Source organism: Bos javanicus, chromosome 24 (genome assembly GCF_032452875.1).
Source record: "Bos javanicus breed banteng chromosome 24, ARS-OSU_banteng_1.0, whole genome shotgun sequence".
In the NCBI taxonomy this organism is placed as follows: Eukaryota; Metazoa; Chordata; class Mammalia; order Artiodactyla; family Bovidae; genus Bos; species Bos javanicus.
Window position 1 is genome coordinate 29,986,177 of NC_083891.1, and position 18,575 is coordinate 30,004,751.

General features: G+C 42.9%; 1 protein-coding gene across 7 annotated transcripts in view; it reads left to right on the forward strand.

The window, feature by feature from the left end:
- The window catches only part of CHST9 (carbohydrate sulfotransferase 9), a 283,972-nt gene that overhangs the window by 257,280 nt on the left and 8,117 nt on the right, over positions 1-18,575 (forward strand). The gene's annotated exons all lie outside the window — the stretch shown is intronic.

Sequence of the window (18,575 nt, forward strand, 5' to 3'; positions counted from 1 at the left end):
GGATGTCTAGTGGAAAAAGACAATATAGTCTTTGGAACTATATTGTCAAGACAAACAGAGGGAGGAGAAGACAGCCCTCAGGTGTTTTAAAAGCATGAAAACCCATAGAAAAAATACTGATTGGAATAAGGAAAACAGTTTATTAGCGACACTGCGAGAACTATTAGCAATCCAGATATGAGATAATTCTCACTCACCTGTTCTCACTCGAGATCATTCACACTTAGATTGTTTCTGTATAATTGTGACCAAGAATTGCTCCAGTAACTTGTTTATTTGTCATAGCAAGCCTAGGATGATGAGTATTTTAATCTCCTTTCTCGACAGGTGGAAACACCCTTGAAAGATTTAGTACTTTTTCAGGTCCTGCCATGCTTAGCACTAAATGAATAATAACAATGGTTAACATAATTATTAGGCTTCCCGGGTAGTGATAGTGGTAAAAAAAAATTTGCCTGGCAATGCAGGAGATGCAAGAGATGTGGAAGTCAGGAAGATCCCCTGGAGGAAGAAATGGCAGCCCACTCCAGTATTCTTGCTTGAAGAATCCCATGGACAGAGGCACCTGGTGGGCTACAGTCCGTGGAATCACAGAGAGTTGGACACAATTGAAGACAGTGTTAGTTAGTAATATGATTACCAAGTGTTTAATGAACTTCCTATGCATAGGTATTATACATAAAATTCTCTCATTTAAACCTCACAGCAGTGACCTTGGAAGGCAGGTACAAATTCAAGGAGTCAAAATTAGTGAAGTTGAGAGGCTTGCCTGAGATCAAGGATGGGATTTGGCAATCCAACCCAACCATGTAAGCACCAGCCGCTGTTCTCTGCTGCTTTAAGTGTCTTTAGTTAAAAGCACACAGATGATGAGTGGTAGAGCTGGAGTCTGAATCTATGTGGATGGATCGCATTCTGAAATCCTTTCTTTTTGCTATTGTGCTGTCCTATTACTTGTTCTGAAAGTTCTATTAATTAGATGATTCCACGTATGACCACCCTAAGCAGTACTCCAATTTTAACACCAGTACTGAAGCAATTGGTTGTGAGATTCTAGAACACAGATATTTATGGTGTGGTAGATCTTTTTTAAAAAGCTTCTTTTTAAATGCTTTAACTATCAAGATGAGCACATACTCTGGGACTCCTTATGAGCATTAAATTACTTTTTTAATTAGGTGAAAAAATCAAATGATCTAGTCTAAGAGAAAAGTTATTTGTCACCTGAAAAGAGATTAAAGCTAAAAAAAAAGAAAGGTGTACATTGGGATAATCTGTTGCCCATTGGCAATTTTCCTCAGCGGAGCCCAGACCAAACTATCATGGACATAAAACAAGAATTAAAACAGAAGCGTGTATTCTTAACAACTATGAAATCTTCTCTTACTCTTCAGTTTTCCAGAAAAGTACTTTACTTCTGAAAACTCTTTCATAAGGTTTTCACTGCTAGTCATAATGTGTTACTGTCTATGTAATCATGTGAGAAAATATGGATTCTGAAACTGCTGGAAATGTTGCTCCTATTAAAAAGGATGAAAACAGTGAGTTTACCATCTAGTGTAAATGAATCTTACCACCTAAGTTGCTATCACTAAGCAGTCCAGGGAAACTGATTCCACAAGGGATTTCTAGTCAATCTGTTTCTCCTGTTTTTCCTCCTCTGTTTTGAGTTTTCTAATCATACCCCCTCCTATTTGTTAGCACCTGAAGATGGGGGCTTCCCAGATGACTCACTGGGTAAAGAATCTGCCTGCAATGTCAGAGACACAGGACACTCGAGTTCAATCCCTGGGTAGGGAAGATCCCCTGGAGGAGGTCATGCCAACCCACTCCAGTATTCTTGCCTGGGAAATCCCATGGACGAGGAGCCTGGCAGGCTACAGTCCATGGGGTCACAAAGAGTTGGACACAACTAAAGCGACTGAGCATGCACACACATACCTGAAGATGAGTTTTACTGGGTAACTGCAGTTTTTCAGCTCAGCAGATGTTATGAGCCAAATGGTCTGCACCATCATTTGGGATTTTCCTCAACACATAGCAACTAACCTCCGTAACCACGTTCTACAAGTCAGGAGCAGGTAGTGGAGACCCATCAACATTCAGAAACTCAAAACACCTCCTCCCTGCAGAAAGTCTCTTACTTCTTGGGTTAAAACTAGGATCAGATGGGCCAAAGAGTCTATCTGTCATCATGTTTGAGTATACATTCTCATATACAACATTTTTTAAATCTACCTTTAAACTATGTTATCCATATTATTCTTTCTTCTCATGATAAACCACTGAATGAAGGACTCAAGTGAAAACTTGATATATTCTGAAATTGTGTGAAAGAGGCACTTAAGTAGTCATCATTTTGAAAAAAATGTTTGTGTACATAAAGATGTATTTTAAGAAATAAATAGTGATCAAGGAATCAGAAATTTTCTATAATGTATATAGATTAAAGATAATGTTTATAGATAGCTTAAGTTGAGCTCTGTTCTCTATAATGATGCTAAAATGGCTATTTCCTTTGTATTTACAAATTACGATCCTTTTTTGTCTTTATCAGTTTGAACTTCACTATTTACAACATTTGACCACAATAAATATTTCTATAAGCCCAGAAAGAAAAAAATAATTAGTAGTGTCATTAATACAATGCAAATTCTGTAAAATCCATGTTATATAAATGGTTTTGGCCCCTCACGGCAGATCCCATGGGCAACTCTGATATTGTTTATAGACTTTTATGGGTCTCTGTATTTTGCTGAGGAGATAGTCCTCATCAGAACCTCAGGAGTGAAAGAAAGTATCTGAGATAGTTTTTCTACCTATAACTAGAGCACGTGATCAAAACTATCTCTTTGATAATGCATAAATTAAAACTAATTCTATTGAAACTTTCTTTTGTAAAGTAGCACTTACCAAAGAACAAGTTTCCAGGAAAGAAAAGATGCACAGACAATTGGTGAAAATTCAGAGTACCAGTAAGGATCCCAGTGAAAGCTGCTACCTTGCTTTATTTCCCTTAATATGGAAAAAGTTATTATCCACAGAAGTCTTATGTTATATTCTGTGGTTGATCATCAAAACAAGGATGGAATAAACAAGATTCTTCACTATTTCATCACTGGTATGAGCCTTGCTCAAAATGTATTAAAAGGAAATATATCCTTCATACTATTACTGGATAATTCAATTAGGCCAATGTTCTGTGTATGTGGAATAATGAAATTTACTATGTTGACTAATTAGCCAATCAGATTTCTCTCATTTGCTAAGGCAATGGATTGTCTAAAATGTGACCATAAACAAAATAGATTTTATTAGGCATAATCTGCTTTGTAAACAAATGAAATTAATTCTTTGCCTGACCGAAAGCTTTGAAAATGAAAGACTAAAATTGAACACATGCTTCCAATCTTGGTTCTGTTACTGAGATGACACTTTATATAAAAGTTACTATTTAATTCCCCTCAAGTATTTCATACTTGAGACTAAATGACTCTTAGAAATATGTTCATCAACAGATGGGAGCCACTTATGGCCTCATAAACTCCGAACCAAGTGAAATTATCTCAGCAAAATGGAAAGATTACAAGAAAGCTTCATCTGCTGATCTCCGAGATGATTCATGTGTTGCATATTGGCTCAATGGTGCAATGAATATTGACAGATAATCACCACTGTTCATACGAGAGAAATCCTGAAGAAACGAATGCTTGTGATGTGTGTTTTTCATCAATCAGTAAGCAGTTTCCACACATACCCTGCATTTAGAGCAGTGCTAAATATGATGGAGGATGTAGAGGGAAGGATCAGCAGAGAGCCTGTTCTAAAGGGAACTTATGCCTTGAAAGAGAAGATGAACACACCATCAATGCTGCACAGAGAGTGTGTTATTACTCCCTTGCTTATTAACTACACAAAGCAGGCGGTGTGAGAGTTTGGTGAAGTCAACAAGCCATGAAAAGTGGCCAGGGAAGGATCGGGGAGAACCTTGAAAACCAAAGTTTCTCAGGTTTGATTCAGCAGGAAATATAATGTGGTGACACTGAAAATTTTGGAGTTAAGAAAATTAGGAAAATCAATGTAGGATTTTGAAACTATATCCTGTATTTTCCTTTTGACTCCATCAGCTCTGAGCAGCTACCAACCTTTCTCCAAGCTTCTCTGCTTCCACTCTGCAGCCCCCAGTCCATTCTCCACTTGGCCAGCAGACTGAGCTTCATGCACTGTCCATCACATCATGTTATCCTCCTATCTAAAACTTCCAATGGCTCATAGTACACCTCTGATAAAATCCTACTTCCTTTCCATGACCTAAATCCTAAATTCTCCTTGACCTGGTGCTCCTATGGCATGTGATCCTGCCTTCCTCTTTGATTTTATCTTGTGTTCTTGAGCCCTTAATTTAAAATATATTTATTTATTTATTTGTGTCTGAGCTGGGTCTTCGTTGCTGTGCAGGCTTATCTCCAGTTGTGGCAAGGGGGGCTACGCTCTAATTACAGTGTGAGGGCTTCTCATCCCGGTGGCTCCTCTTGTTGCAGGAGCACAGGCTCTAGGGGTTCAGGCTTCAGTAGTTGCAGCTCCTGGGCTCTAGAGTACAAGCTCAATAGCTGTGGCACATGCGCTCAGTTGCTCCTCAGCATGTGGGATCTTCCGGGACCGGGGATCGAACCCGGGTCTCCTGCATTGGTGGAGCGGGTTCTTTCCCACTGAGCCACCAGGGAAGCCTGGGCCCTTCTCACTTACACAACAACACGCTGGCCTGCCCTCTGTCCCTTTGCCTAACCAGGCTCGTTCCTATTTGGAGGACCTTTGCCCTCACTGACCCTGCCTGCAGTGCTCGACTCCCAGATCTGGGGTTTCTTCTTGTCATTCAGATCCCACCTCGAGCAGCTTCTCCACAAATAGATCCAGACCCTAGAGCCCTAGTTCATGGGGTCTCTCCACTCTACTGCCTCCCATGCTCTACCACAATCTCTGTTTCAGTGTTTATTTTACATCACGCATATCATCATCAAAACTTTTGCTCATTTATCTGTTCATTATCTGCCTTCACTCACAAGAATATAAGTATCCTAAGAACAGGACCCTTGTCAGAGTTGTCTGGTCCTCTGTCCCCAGTGCCATTAAACAGGGCACATATTAAATGATTATAATAAGTATTCATCAAATGAATGCATCACTTAATTCTGCCAGCAGGCTATGCTGATAGTCTGGGTGTGAAAAAAAAAATATATGGCCAAGGTAAAGAATTTGCCTTCCAGTGCAAGAGACACAGGAGACACAGGTTTGATTCTTGGGTCAGAAGGATCCCTTGGAGGAGGAAATGGCAACCCACTCCAGTATTCTTGCCTGGGAAATCCCATGGACAGAGGAGCCTGGTGGGCCACAGTCCATGAGGTTGCAAGAGTCATACACAACTGAGCACACACGCACAGGTGATACACTGATAGTGGGATGAACAGTTTAGAGAAAAAATGAAGAGTTTGGTGTCTGGGAGTGGGAAGCAAATTAACAACCTGAGACAGGGATTCATGCAAGGTCCCCAGGGTTACTGCAGGAAGACGATTCGTGGTTAAAAATCACATTTAATGAGTATATACCACACGCCAGATCACTTCTCAGCCTTTTGTCTAATATGTACATGGCAAGCATTGTGTATTTGTCCCATTTATTTTTCATGACTCCATAAAATCAGCGTCATTATCTCTCTTACTCTGGGGAGGCTGAGTCAACTATCCCGGGTTGATTGGTTAGCTGTCCTATTCCAGTGAGGGAGATTGATTTGGTAGAAAGTACTGGTTTAAGGTCAACTGAAAGTTACCAGTAAAGCATGAAAAGGATAAAAATTTACTAAGTCTGGTCTCCGTCCCATTTCACAAGTTGTCTGGCTGAAGGGGTGTGAAATGTGTGTCTCACAACCTACCTTGGCTCTCAGGGGTTTTGTGCAAAGTGCTCTGGGGCCCTGTGGGCCTCCATGGTTATCTTCCTCATTCTGTAACCACGCGGGGCTGGGAGCTGGAAATACCTTAAAGAAGACATCCAACAGGAAAGTAATTGGATGTAGGTAAGAGAGGAGATTAGTAGAGCAGAATGATAGCAGTTACCTTGCAGACCACCGCCTGGAGGGCAATAGGACCCCCAGGAAATAACCAAAATGCAATACACAAAACTCTTACGGTTTCTGTCTTTGGGGCCAACCATCTGATAAATTACCAACTTAGAACATGGAAACTAGACTTTACTGAAAATGAGTTCTATGCTGGGGTCCAGAGTAGAGACGATCCTGCTAATGGGTCTGGGGAGGTAGAAGATGCTGCAGCTCAACACTCAGGCATCCCTTTACTCGTGGCAAGAAGTGGACATTTATCCCCAACGTATAAATCCTAATGGAGACGGCATCATAGAGCCAGTGTCTCAAAAACCATGGGGACAAGGTTCACTTGTCACTGGGAGTCTACCAGGAATTGAAAGATACCTTCTGTTTTCCTCCTTTCATCCCTGATCCAGGCACACAGCTCAGCAGTGCCCATGATGAGTTTTCCCAGACTTACAGTTTTCCCAGACTTACAGTCGCTGAAATGCTGTAATAATATAAAATAAGTTTTCTTAACAAGGCCACCAGGGATGGAGTGAAGACATAACCCCTCCAAAACCACCAAGCCTGGATAGGTGTGTCTAACAGGAGTGTAGAAGCAGAAAAGGAAATAAAGATGCTGTGAAGATAAGAAGCTTCGTTCTGAGACATAAAAGCTAAGCAGATGATCAATATCTCTGTGTGCTTTATGCAGCATAAAAGGAAACCCAAAGTCCAGGCAGCATCATGGTTACATCGTGATATTCTAGAAGCAAGAGCCCAGGACCCGCTCAACCAAGCTAATTATTTGGGACTGTCCAGTAGAGCATCAGTTCTTGGTACCCAACTTATCTAATTCAAATTGGAGAAGAGAAGCAATCAAAGGCTTGGCGATGTCCACTGTTCAGTCTATTTGAAGCTGACATAGATACATCTAGCCACCTCAGGGTAGCTCAGTACAAAAGATAATATTCAGTTGAATCTCAGAGCAAGGAAATTCCATCATCTTCTAAATAAAGACGTGGTGGCACTGAGAGCCTTGTGGGGTAAACATGTGCTGTATGATGACAAACGGAAGAGTCAGACAAGCCTGGATCTTAACCTTAGCTCCAGGAGTTGCCAGCTGTAAGATACTGAGTAAGTCTCATGGGAATGTGAGCATAACCACCTGACAGAGTTGGGGGAGGATACACTTGTTTGAGCAGCACGTGACACAGGTGAAGCCCTCTGACAATATTCATCCCCAAACCACCCTCCCCACCCATCCTTTCCCTTGGTCTAGCAGGTACAGTGTAGCTAAAGGAGACTGGAGCTCTCACAGTCTCCCTGCCACTTGGTATAAATATATCAAATATATAGATATATCGTGCTCCCTTGCTCAAGAGGGAGCATGGTCTGGACCTAGGAATCTCAATATATGAGTCTCAGGTAATGCAAGGGAGTCTTCCCCTGGGTCTGATAACTGGTCCAGAAGTGCCCGCCTTTTCTGTGGGTTTCACAAGTGAGTGATGCTCATCCATCCACTTTCATCCTGTTACAGTATTGGCTATAGTCTAGTTGTTAGTGGCTACAGTTATGGGAGGGCCCAAGAAAATCCCCAGTGTGAAGCCCGAGACCTCCTTCCTCCTGCCCTGAGCAGTATTCTCTGGCATGGGGAATAATGGAGTTAATAGACTGTGATGTTGTTTCTGAACAAGGTATGTCAACACGTGTTTATTCCTTCCAAGAAACAGATTATAGAATCATAGCAAGGGGAGGGGGGCAAGGATGCAGTGTCTGAAGGACCTTTAGAGAATTATGCTCGCCTGTTTGCTTGATGAGAGCGGTGTCTCTGTAAGTAGGTTAGGCAGAATCCTGTCCATCAGTGTCTCCATATAAGAGGAGTGTGGTTGGACGTCATCACCAGCCCTGCTGGTGTCACTGCTATTTGCCAGTGGGCATTGCTGTCCCAGGGGCTCAAGTGACTCTGTAGTGGGTGGAGAATAAACAGTTCCCCAGGTAAATGCTGCTTCCCTGGTCTGGGGCTCTGCCTAAAGAAAGGAACAGGAAGGGTTGGACTGTCCCCAGTTCCTCCTTCCCCACCTCTTCACTCCCCACGGCTCCGTTCGAACAGTTGCAGTTACCAAGGCTGGGCTGTAGGGGGCAGGCGCCCCTCCGTGATCCTCGCAGTCCAGCAGGAGCTCATTCCGTACCAGCTCTGGAGGATGAAGTATTTCCGACTGAAAGCTCCCAGCCTCAGACTAAATGATCCGGACTAGTGCCGCTCACACCTGGCCTTGAGAAGAAAGGGAGACCAAAGGAGTTGTCTATGGCCATTGATACGTCGTAGCAGCCATTTCAGTGACATCTTGAATCAAATTGTCATACTCAGGAGAAACTACGTCTTTTGGAAACCTCCAAAAAAGCTTCAGATATTATCATTAATGAAATAATATTCTTAAAATGAAGGTGATAAAGTTTATCTTAATACCTGAAGAGATCAGGGCTTCCCCGGTGGCACAGTGGTAAAGAATACTGCTTCCAATGCAAGCGACTCAGGTTCCATCCCTGAGTCAGGAAGATCTCCTAGAGTAGGAAATGGCAACCCACTCCAGTATTCTTGCCTGGAGAATTCCATGGACAGAGGAGCCTGGAGGGATACACTCCTTGAGGTTGTGAAGAATCGGAGGCGACCGAGCATGCGCATAAGCACAACGCGTGGAGAGATAAGACCATCCATACCACCGTCCACTGAAACAGATCGATCATCACTTTGTTTTGTCCGTGATTTGTTCACTCTGACCCCCTCCTTAGGTAACCCACTCTATTCTCTTGTTTCTCTGTCCTGCTTTGCTGTGAGTTTATGGCTTACAGTCTTCCTTTGCATTCTTTCTCAGCCTGAAATCCTGAAAAGAAATCCCTCTTGGCACACCCCCAGATTCCCCCGGGCAAGATCCAGTGCCCCAGGCCACCCTCTAACACAGGGCCCTATTAGCCCACGGTACCACCAAAGTGTGGGTCGCCCGCTCTGGACTGAGAGGGTTGGAGCGGGCTTTGAAGAGGCATCCCTGAGTAAAGCTGAGTTGTCAAATATTGCCGGCGACTCAGCCAGCGGGGCGTGTGTGTCACTCAAAGATGCTGACATGGACAAATCTGATCTGGGTCTGGCAGATGCTTAGCCAAATAGGACAAATGGAATGTGTCCTGCCAGAGTCACTGCTGCCGTCACAGTCGGCGTGGCTGTTGCCAGGGCTCACGTAGCTTCGGGCTACTAGGCAGCGGATGGCGAGGAAACAGGGCCTTGACTGCTTCCTGGGACAGGGCTCTTACCTGTGCTAAAGCCCTGTGTGCCTTAAACAGGTTCAGTGAAGAGGCTCCGTTTCTTCAGTTGAAAAGCGGAAGTGGAAGATTCTCATGGCAGTAGGGGGTGGTGTGTGCAATGGGTCTGCACATAGCAGGCACTTAGTAAACAGCAGACACTGTGATCATCTGCCCCTCTATCTAGGAAATACTTTCAAAGCCCATACATTCAGCTAGCACCTCCACCAGCCAACACTTCCCGAATCTGTACACCCAGCTTTGGAGTCCCGATACTGACAGATTTCCCAAGGCACCTCCAACTCCAGAGGCCTGAACTTGAAGATAGTTAAAGTACCCACCACACCCACACCCCAGCCTCCCATAACCCTCTGCTTCTGTGTCCTCTCTCTGGGAGATGGGAATCCATTCTCTCTACTTCCTTTACCGCCACTCTCCCAGTCTGATCAGTTTCCTAAATTGGCCCCAAATAATTCCTTCTTCTTCATTTTGACCCCATTGTTTGAGTTCTCCTAAGAATTCCTGATGGACAGTCTCAGTTGTCTTCTAGACGATCCCCTTTCTCCAGGCATGCCTTCTTGCCGCTGCTGTTTACAGAATATTCATTCTAAGTCCCTGCCTTCAAAAATCCCTGTCACCTACATGGCAAAGTCTAGATTCTATATGGGCCCAAGGCCTTCCTGGGATGACTCCAACCTGCTTGCCTCTCCTCCTATCTGAATCTGGTCCCCCAAGAGTCCCCCTGATGGTACCTTCCCATCCTGGCTGGTCCACCTGTCAGCTTCCCAGTCATCCTCCTAGACTCTCAGGCATCCACCTCCTCTGTGAGATTTGCCCCACAAAACAGCTCTTGAGAAAAATTAAGTACTATTTTCTTTGTTCCCCAAATACCCTATGCATCCTTTCATTATGGCAATTGTCACGACTTTTTCACAAGCTGCTTTTTAAAATCAACCCAGTTAAACTTTGGCTTCCTCACAGGACTGTAAATTTTATCTCCTTCATCCATTTCTACAATGCCAAGAACAACATACAGCAAAAGTTCAATGTGTATCAAATGAATGCTCAAAATCCTTGAGCACATAGTTTCCATCAGCCTCACAATAGCAGATAAAGTATTGCAGAACTGAAACTCATGACAGCATAAAGCCAATGTAAGTTAGTTGCCTGAAAAACGGAAAGTACAGGAATGATATTGCTTTTGCTTCCATTGAATCAAAACATATGTTTATGCAAAATACTATTCCAGATACTTATGGCAATAATACAGATTTATAAGAATGTACCCTGTATAATTTTATGTGGAAGCCTGGATGAGAGGGGAGTTTGGGGGAGAAGGGATACATGTATATGTATGGCTGAGTTGCTCTGCTGAGCACCGGGAACTATCACAGCATTGTTAATCAACTATACTCCAATATAAAATAAATTTTAAAAGGACAAAGTAAGGCAAAAGTAGTTCCTATGGCTGATTCACGTTGTTATATGGCAGAAACCAACACAATATTGTAAAGCAATTATCCTCCAATTAAAAATAAATTTTTAAAAAAGCAGTTCAATCACATAATAGAATGTCCATATATTCAGGAAAGTGACTTAGAAAATGTAATATGAAAAATCTAAAATAAAAAGGCACTAGTGGGAATGGGTGCAAACAGAAAGGAGAGGTAAAAAAATTAGACTGTACTCTGACCTTTAATAAACTTAAATAAATTGGAAAGCTAGTCACCTAAATAACCAACTATAACAACCAACGGCTGCTGGTGCTGCTGCTAAGTCGCTTCAGTCATGTCCGACTCTGTGCGACCCCATAGACGGCAGCCACCAGGCTCCCCCGTCCCTGGGATTCTCCAGGCAAGAAACAAAAAGTGCTAAACAGAGGACCCGACTCGCAGACTGAGCAGACTTATCTTAGTACCCTGCATTCACATTTCTGCTCTCCCAGCCTCCAACAGCTTCCTGCTGGAGCCTTTGCCACTGTGGCAATATATTAATTAAGTGTGTAATTATCTGATTTTTTTTCCTATAAGGATATCAGCTCCACAGGGTCAAGGACCACATTTGTCTTCTCCACCACTGCATCACTGTCATCTAGCACAGAGCCTGATGTATAGTAGGGGTTCCATAACTTTGAGGGGGAAAGAGGAAGAGCAATTAATTTAAATGTTGGAGATCAGAGAAGACTTCATAAAGGTACAGTAGACCTTAAAAATTAAGGAGAGGCTTTCACATTTACTGCAGAGTTCATGTATATTCCACAATTTTTGTTCCACTTCTTTTAATACTCTTTTTTTCATCTGTGGTTACATGTCTTTCAGCTAATTTTACAGTAATATCCACTCTTTAAAGGCACACTTGGAAAACCCTAGCTTTATGTCAGAGTTTACAATTTAGCTGTGTCTGAAAAGAGTTTCTCCGGTGAGACGATCAAATCTCAGTGTAGGCTGGAATAAAGTTATTTTCCTTACAGGTGGTACAGACTAAGTGCTGAAGTTGTTTTAAAGAGAGTGGAATCCCTCTCTAGAGACCTGGGTGGTTTTAATGAGGAAAGTGGGACTTTCAGCTTAGGAGATTCAGAAAGTCCCAATAAAGGGGGAGAGCATGGATAGGGGATGCTGAGAGACTGCTAGAAGCAAGTAAAGGACAGAACACATCACGAAAGGAGCAGACCACTGAGTGAGCAGAGATCCAGTGGTGACAGGCTGCCAATGCCAACTAAGGAAATAAGACTTTCGTTTATATGTTGGTGTGTGCTCAGTCCCTCAGTCATATATGATTCTTTTGCAACCCCATGGACTGTAGCCCACCAGGCTCCTCTGTCCATGAGATTTCCCAACAAGAATACTAGAGTGGGTTGCCATTTCCTACCCCATATCTGTAGTTGAACCAGTTCCAGATTTTAAGGGATGAAAAATAAAATATTTTAAGAAGACTAATTTGGCAGTAATTTTCAGGAAAACCAATTAGGAGGCTACTAAAGAATATCTCCAATTAAGAAATAATAAGTACAAAAGAAAAGTTTTTTTGAAAGACTTTATGAGATGTAAATTAACCAATTTACTTTCTGATTGTCAAAGCATCTCTCAGATTCTGTCAGTGGGGACCAGAATGTACTAGAACCATTTCAGAAATAGAAGATAGTGCAGGAGGAGCTAATTTGGGGAGGAACAGGATAAGTTTGACTTTATATGCATTTGCTTTAGGGACAGTCTGAACCAAGTGCCCTGAAGGAAAATGGGAATGTAAGTTTCCTCTTATTATTACTGTTACTGTTGTTATTATCACCATCATGATGGAAATTCATTGGTTTAAGCCTCCAATTTAAAATTCCATTAACCTTGGGACTTCCTCGTGGTCCAGTGGTTAAGAATCCACCTTCCAATGCAGGGTACTCAGGTTCAGTCTCTGGTTGGGCAATTCGAATTCCAATTGCTGCAGGGAAACTAAGCCTGCAAACCACAGTGAAGACCCAGCACAGCCAAAAAAAAAAATACTATTAACCTTTCTGTTAGTGGTCCAAACCCCTCAGTCTTTGCTGTGATTTAAAGGCAAGTAGAGTGAGGCAGGGCAGGGGTGGGAGGGGAGAGGAGGGATGTCACAAGATCCTAGTAATTGTTTTTATAAAGGTGAGTGATAGTGAAATGAGGCGTTGCTGGGAGAGGGTCTCATGTCCATTCACCCAGAAGCCTCATGGGGTGCCTGGAGTGAAGCCTTTGTTCATACCTTGATTTGATCAGAGCTAAGGAAACAGATTGATACTCAGTAAACCAGTAGGAGACTGAAGTCAATATGAGCACTGAAATTTTCCCTTGTGCAGTCATCTCCCCAGCCATACTGGTGATTGGAAAGTGTCTGGAGAAATACGGACCTCCAGCAAAGGGAAGTGGGTATCTGTGAAGGGTATTTCAACTGGTCCATGTTAGGGCCGACATGACACCTTGCCTACAGTAAAGCATTTACCTCTGCTTACTGAAATACTCGCATTTGGCATATTTGGGAATCTCTCTCCTGAATGGTATGAGATGAACTCTTTTTTTTTTTTTCCTCACCTTCCACTGCTATGGTCCAGTACAGTGGACCCCAACTGCCATTATTGCTTGTGTTGGGCTTCTCAGGTGGCAGTACTGGTAAAGAACCAGTAGTCTTCTGAAGACTGTAAGAGACAAGGGTTCGATCCCTAGGTTGGAAAGATCCCCTGGAGGAGGGCGTGGCAACCCACTCTAGTATGCGTGCCTGGAGAATCCCATGGAGATAGGAGACTGGCAGGCTAGATCCATAGAGTCACACAGAGTTGGAAATGACTGAAGCGACTTAGCAGGAAAGCACACCTGTATGTAGAGTAAATTAGAATCAAGAGCCCCCTCCCCAGATTCTGTTTCAGGGCGTCACAGTGAGGCCTGGGAGTCCAGATGGCTGGCCAGCCGCCAGGAGTTCCCAGGCAGTACTGAGTGACTTTGAACCAATCTGATCTGGCAGGCCGGTAAGGGTCCCACCTCCACACCTACTTTAGCATGAGCAGCTCTCCTTGTGCCTCTTTTATTTGTTTTCTCTTCTGCCAAAGATTTGTTTGAATACAGATTTTCGGCCCCTTAACAAGAATCAGTCAATTATTTATCTAAGTTAACCCTGATCTTCTGATTAGCTCTGGTTTTCTTCAACAAGGTCAAAAAATGACTCCTTAGAAGCCCATTGTTAAATTATAATCACATTTACTCATTCAACAATTATTTATTGGTCATCTATGCATCAGGTAACATGCTAGATACCAGTGATCCAACAAAGAACAAGAAAGATAAGACTTCTGCAGTCATATTCTAGGGCAAGAGAGATGGATGGGGTGGAAATAGCATAGGAGTAAGTAAAATCATTTCATATCATGATAAGTAGTATGAGAAAAATAAGCAGGGTTCAGTGAGAGAAAATCTCAGAGAGGAACACAAATTAAACAAGGTGTACAAGGAACACCTCCCTACAGAGATGACTTCTGAGAGTCACCAGGCGTGCTGGCTGCTAAGAGCTTGAATAAGATAGTGATAAGTGTTCATAGAATTGCAGAACTGGAAGCCCTGATGAACTAACTGGATGGTTAGATGCCAGGGGTCAGAGACGTGATGGAGGTGGTGCAGACTCTGGCAATAGCAAGGTCCATGTAAAGTGGAGACGCTTCTGTGAAAGGCGAGATGGTCAAGGAGCAGAGAGTTTACTGGGTGTCGGAGTCACTACACATGATGACAAAGTGGGGATGAAGAAGCAGAGTCTGAGCCTGGAGCTGAAGTCTTCAGTGCACGAAGTGGAAAGGTCAGTGGAAAAAGCAGGTGACCAGATAGGGAGAGGAAAAGGGGGTGGAGCAGGACCCAGGTGCTTCCCAGAAGCAGGAGGGCAGGCTGGGGGCGTGTCCTGGAAGCTACAAGAAAGGACAAGCAAGCAGCTCCCCATCTTCTGGCCTGAGAGACAAGTGGCATAAAGAAGTGAAGTTTCATCTACTTGAAAAAGGGCAAGAGTCATCAGAAAAAGTCATGGAAAGCAAACATTCCAGAAGTCCCTGAAGAATAAAGGGAAATCTGATGACCACAAGCAGAAGGTCCAGAGGGCGATCAGAGGGCTGATTTCATTTTTGTTTTTGTTAATGGGGCAGGGAGAGAATTAATTGGGCCATCTGTAGACACACAAATTACAGCCTGGATAATAATGGACAACTGGGGAGCCTTGAAATTCACTAGGTCACTGGGATGAAATACTATTACAACAATGATGAATAGTAAAACAATAATAAGAGCGATTATTGCTTATCGTTGGAGTTGAAGCAGTAGTAGCAGAAATGTAGCAGCAGTTTGATCTCAGGGCTATGCTCAGTACTTCCCGTGCCACCGTGAATGACCCTGTGATCTTTCAGACTGTTACCAAAAGTGGGGACTGACTGCTCGATACTCAAATGCCATTAAAGAGGCCAGGCTGATGGAAAGGAAAGTTTGCTTTATTTTGGATGCTGGGAACAGGGACTGGGGGGTGGGCAGGTGTCTGTCCAAAGGTCGACCGCCCCCCTCCAAGACAATCAGGTGGCAAGAACTTTTATAGATGGGGGGAATATATGCAGAAACAGCATAGTCAGCTTTGACAGTCATCTTGAAACTGGTCATCAATGGTCTGACTAGCGTCATCTTGATTGTTTTAGGTACAGTTAATCTTCAGTTCCAGGGTCAGGTTGTTTCCAATTCCTTGAGGCCAGTTCTCAGAATTGTGGCAGCTTACATCATGGCTGCAGTCTGGTCATCATGTGGTTGACTTCTTCACTTCAGTGAAACCCTACTGAAACTGGGGGTTTCAGTATCTATAAGACAGCTCACAGGTTATGGCTCAGAATATTATCTGTAGCCCTTGAAAGTGAGTGTCGCTCAGTCGTGTCCAACTCTTTGCAACCCCAAGGACTATACAGTCCATGGAATCCTCCAGGCCAGAATACTGGAGTGGGTAGCCTTTCCCTTCTCCAGGGCATCTTCCCAACCCAAGGATCAAACCCAGGTCTCCCGCATTGCAGGCGGATTCTTTACTAGCTGAGCCACAAGGGAAACCCAAGAATACTGGAGTGGGTACCCTATCCCTTCTCCAGCAGATCTTCCTGACCCAGGAATCGAACCAGGGTCTCCTGCATTGCAGAAGGATTCTTTACCAACTGTGCTATCAGGGAAGCCCAAACAATACTTTTAGTTCCCATATCAGGGGTCGAACCCAGGCTGCCTGGGTAGCCCTTGAGGAGGATCTAAAAGTCCTTGGCTTTGCTTACTGACTAAACTATTATTGCTTGGTCACCTTTGACTGTTTTCTGTTCCTTCTTCATGTTCTTACTTCCCTGATTAAACTTACTTGTTGGCAAAAATATTTTCCACAGACAAAAAGCCAGCAGAGGACATGGGAGGCAAGAACCATGGGGTCGTGCTCCATTTCAAAACCTCAAGTCAACTTTTATGTTATAGTGAAAACTTTGTGGACTACAAGTTGTTGATCAGGGTAAAGAGGGACTCAAAGCTTTCAGGTCACCCTGGCAGTCTCTGAGAAGATGGCAGACAAATGCTTTTAGAGTTGAAACTCCACATAGTTGGCTCAGTGGTGTGGTGGGTCTTGGCAACTAATTTATGGAGTTCTATAAGTTGGTGTATGGTGGTCAGGGCTTACTCAGTCAACCTTCTTCCACCAGAAAGAAGCATATCTCCTTGAAGCTCAGCCAATGGAAGGACTGTGATGCCTGGAGGTGGCTCCCATATACAGTGCTTCATTCCTCTGCTCTTTTGCTCCATTTGCTGGAAAATTCCTAATCATCCTTGAAGACCTAATCTGCCAAGTCATACATTTCCTTCCTCCATGTAACAAATAATTACTAGAGACTATAGACTGTTCTTGACCCTGAGAACAAAATGCTAAATCCATCTATATCAGTAGCTGTCTCCCTCTAGGTATATATACACAAGTCTGCTAGGAAACTTTCCCCGCCACTCCCTCCTCTCCCTAGGCTGGTAGTCCCACGCTTTAGTCCCCCAACACATCATTTTTTTCATTCATCTTTCTAATACCCTGCTGACAACCCCACGTGTATAGCTTCAGTTCAGTCTCCTCAGCCATCCTTTTCTAGTCCAAGTGAGATCATGTTACTTCTTTGCTCAGAACTCTCCAAAGCCTCTGTAGTTTACCCAGGGTAAAAGTCAAGGTTCTTAAAATTTGTGTCACTATCAGAGGAAGCCACCTTGTAAACCCTGTCTCCCAAGACTTCTTTTATCAAGTCACTTCTGAGAGTTGTAGGAAGGATATATTCAGATGAAGAACAGACGGTAAGTGGGCTGAACCATCCCACCAAGAGGACTAAATTCTCATCCTACTTTTGATACAGTTTTGTATCGCAGGACATCGAGTAGACATTTCTGGATTCCCTAGTCTTTCTTCACTTAGGAAAGAGGGAAGGTCTCATACATGAATGGAACTGTATGATACTATGAAATTATTGTGATAAATGAATTTTAGAAAAATAAAACATTTTCCAAAGGGAAAAAATTATATATCAGTTTTTGCAAGTGCTTGGAAAACTGAAGTGGCCGTTAGACTTTTTTAATTGGCCTTGCTATATTCTGCACATTATAGAATGTCCCCCCCCAAAAAAAATAACAAAAATCTCAATCCAAATGCAGCTACATTTTGTATCTACATTCAGATGCACTAAGTCAATGCTTGAAGGTCACACACTTCAATAGCTCAAGAATCATTGACCTACAAAATGATGGAGTTATATTTTATTGCATTACAGGCAAAGTTAAGATAGAAAATTCAGGGCTTTTTCCTTTCTATCTTGTGTATACTTTTTCTGCATTTTGTAAGATTGTATGAGGGTTTCTCTGGTGGCTCAGCAGTAAAGAATCCATCTGCAATGCAGGAGACACAAAGAGATGCAGGTTTGATCCCTTAGTCAGCAAGATCCCCTGGAGGAGTAAATGGCAACCCACTCCAGTATTCTAGCCTGAAGAATCCCATGGACAGAGGAGCCTGGCGGGCTACAGTCCTTAGGTTCACAAAGAGTTGGACACAACAGAAGTGACTTAAGACTCATACATGCACAAGATTATATAATTGACAGCCACGAATACAAAGATGGTACAAAAATAATAACAAACTTACTGTGACCATAGATTCAAATCAATAACCAGTAGTTTGAGGACTTCCCTGGTGATCCAGTGGTTAAGCATTCACCGTGCAGTGCAGAGGATGCAGGTTCAATCCCCAGTCAGGGAACTAATATCTCACATGCCATGGGGAGACTAAGTCCATGCCGCATCTACTGAGCCTGCATGATGGAACAAGGTCCTCCATGCTGCAACTGAAACCTGTCACAGCCAAATAAATACATTCTAAACAACTAATAGTTTTATCCCAATAATGTACAGATAATTGTGCATGAGAAAATCTATTAAAGTAATACACCACATGAATATTAAATGAATAACATAATAATAACCCAAATAAATACACTGTACAATATGAAGCTTTGGTTCAAAGCGATGCCCGGATACCATTTTTCCTTGTTACATTTTCTATTAAGAAGCTTATGAACCATATATTCTTCATGCTTTGCTAAACTGTTCTGGCAGCTTACATGAAATGTGACCCCCTGGATAGCATTTTAAAACAATAATGTTAAGCTCCTTATCAATATACCCATATT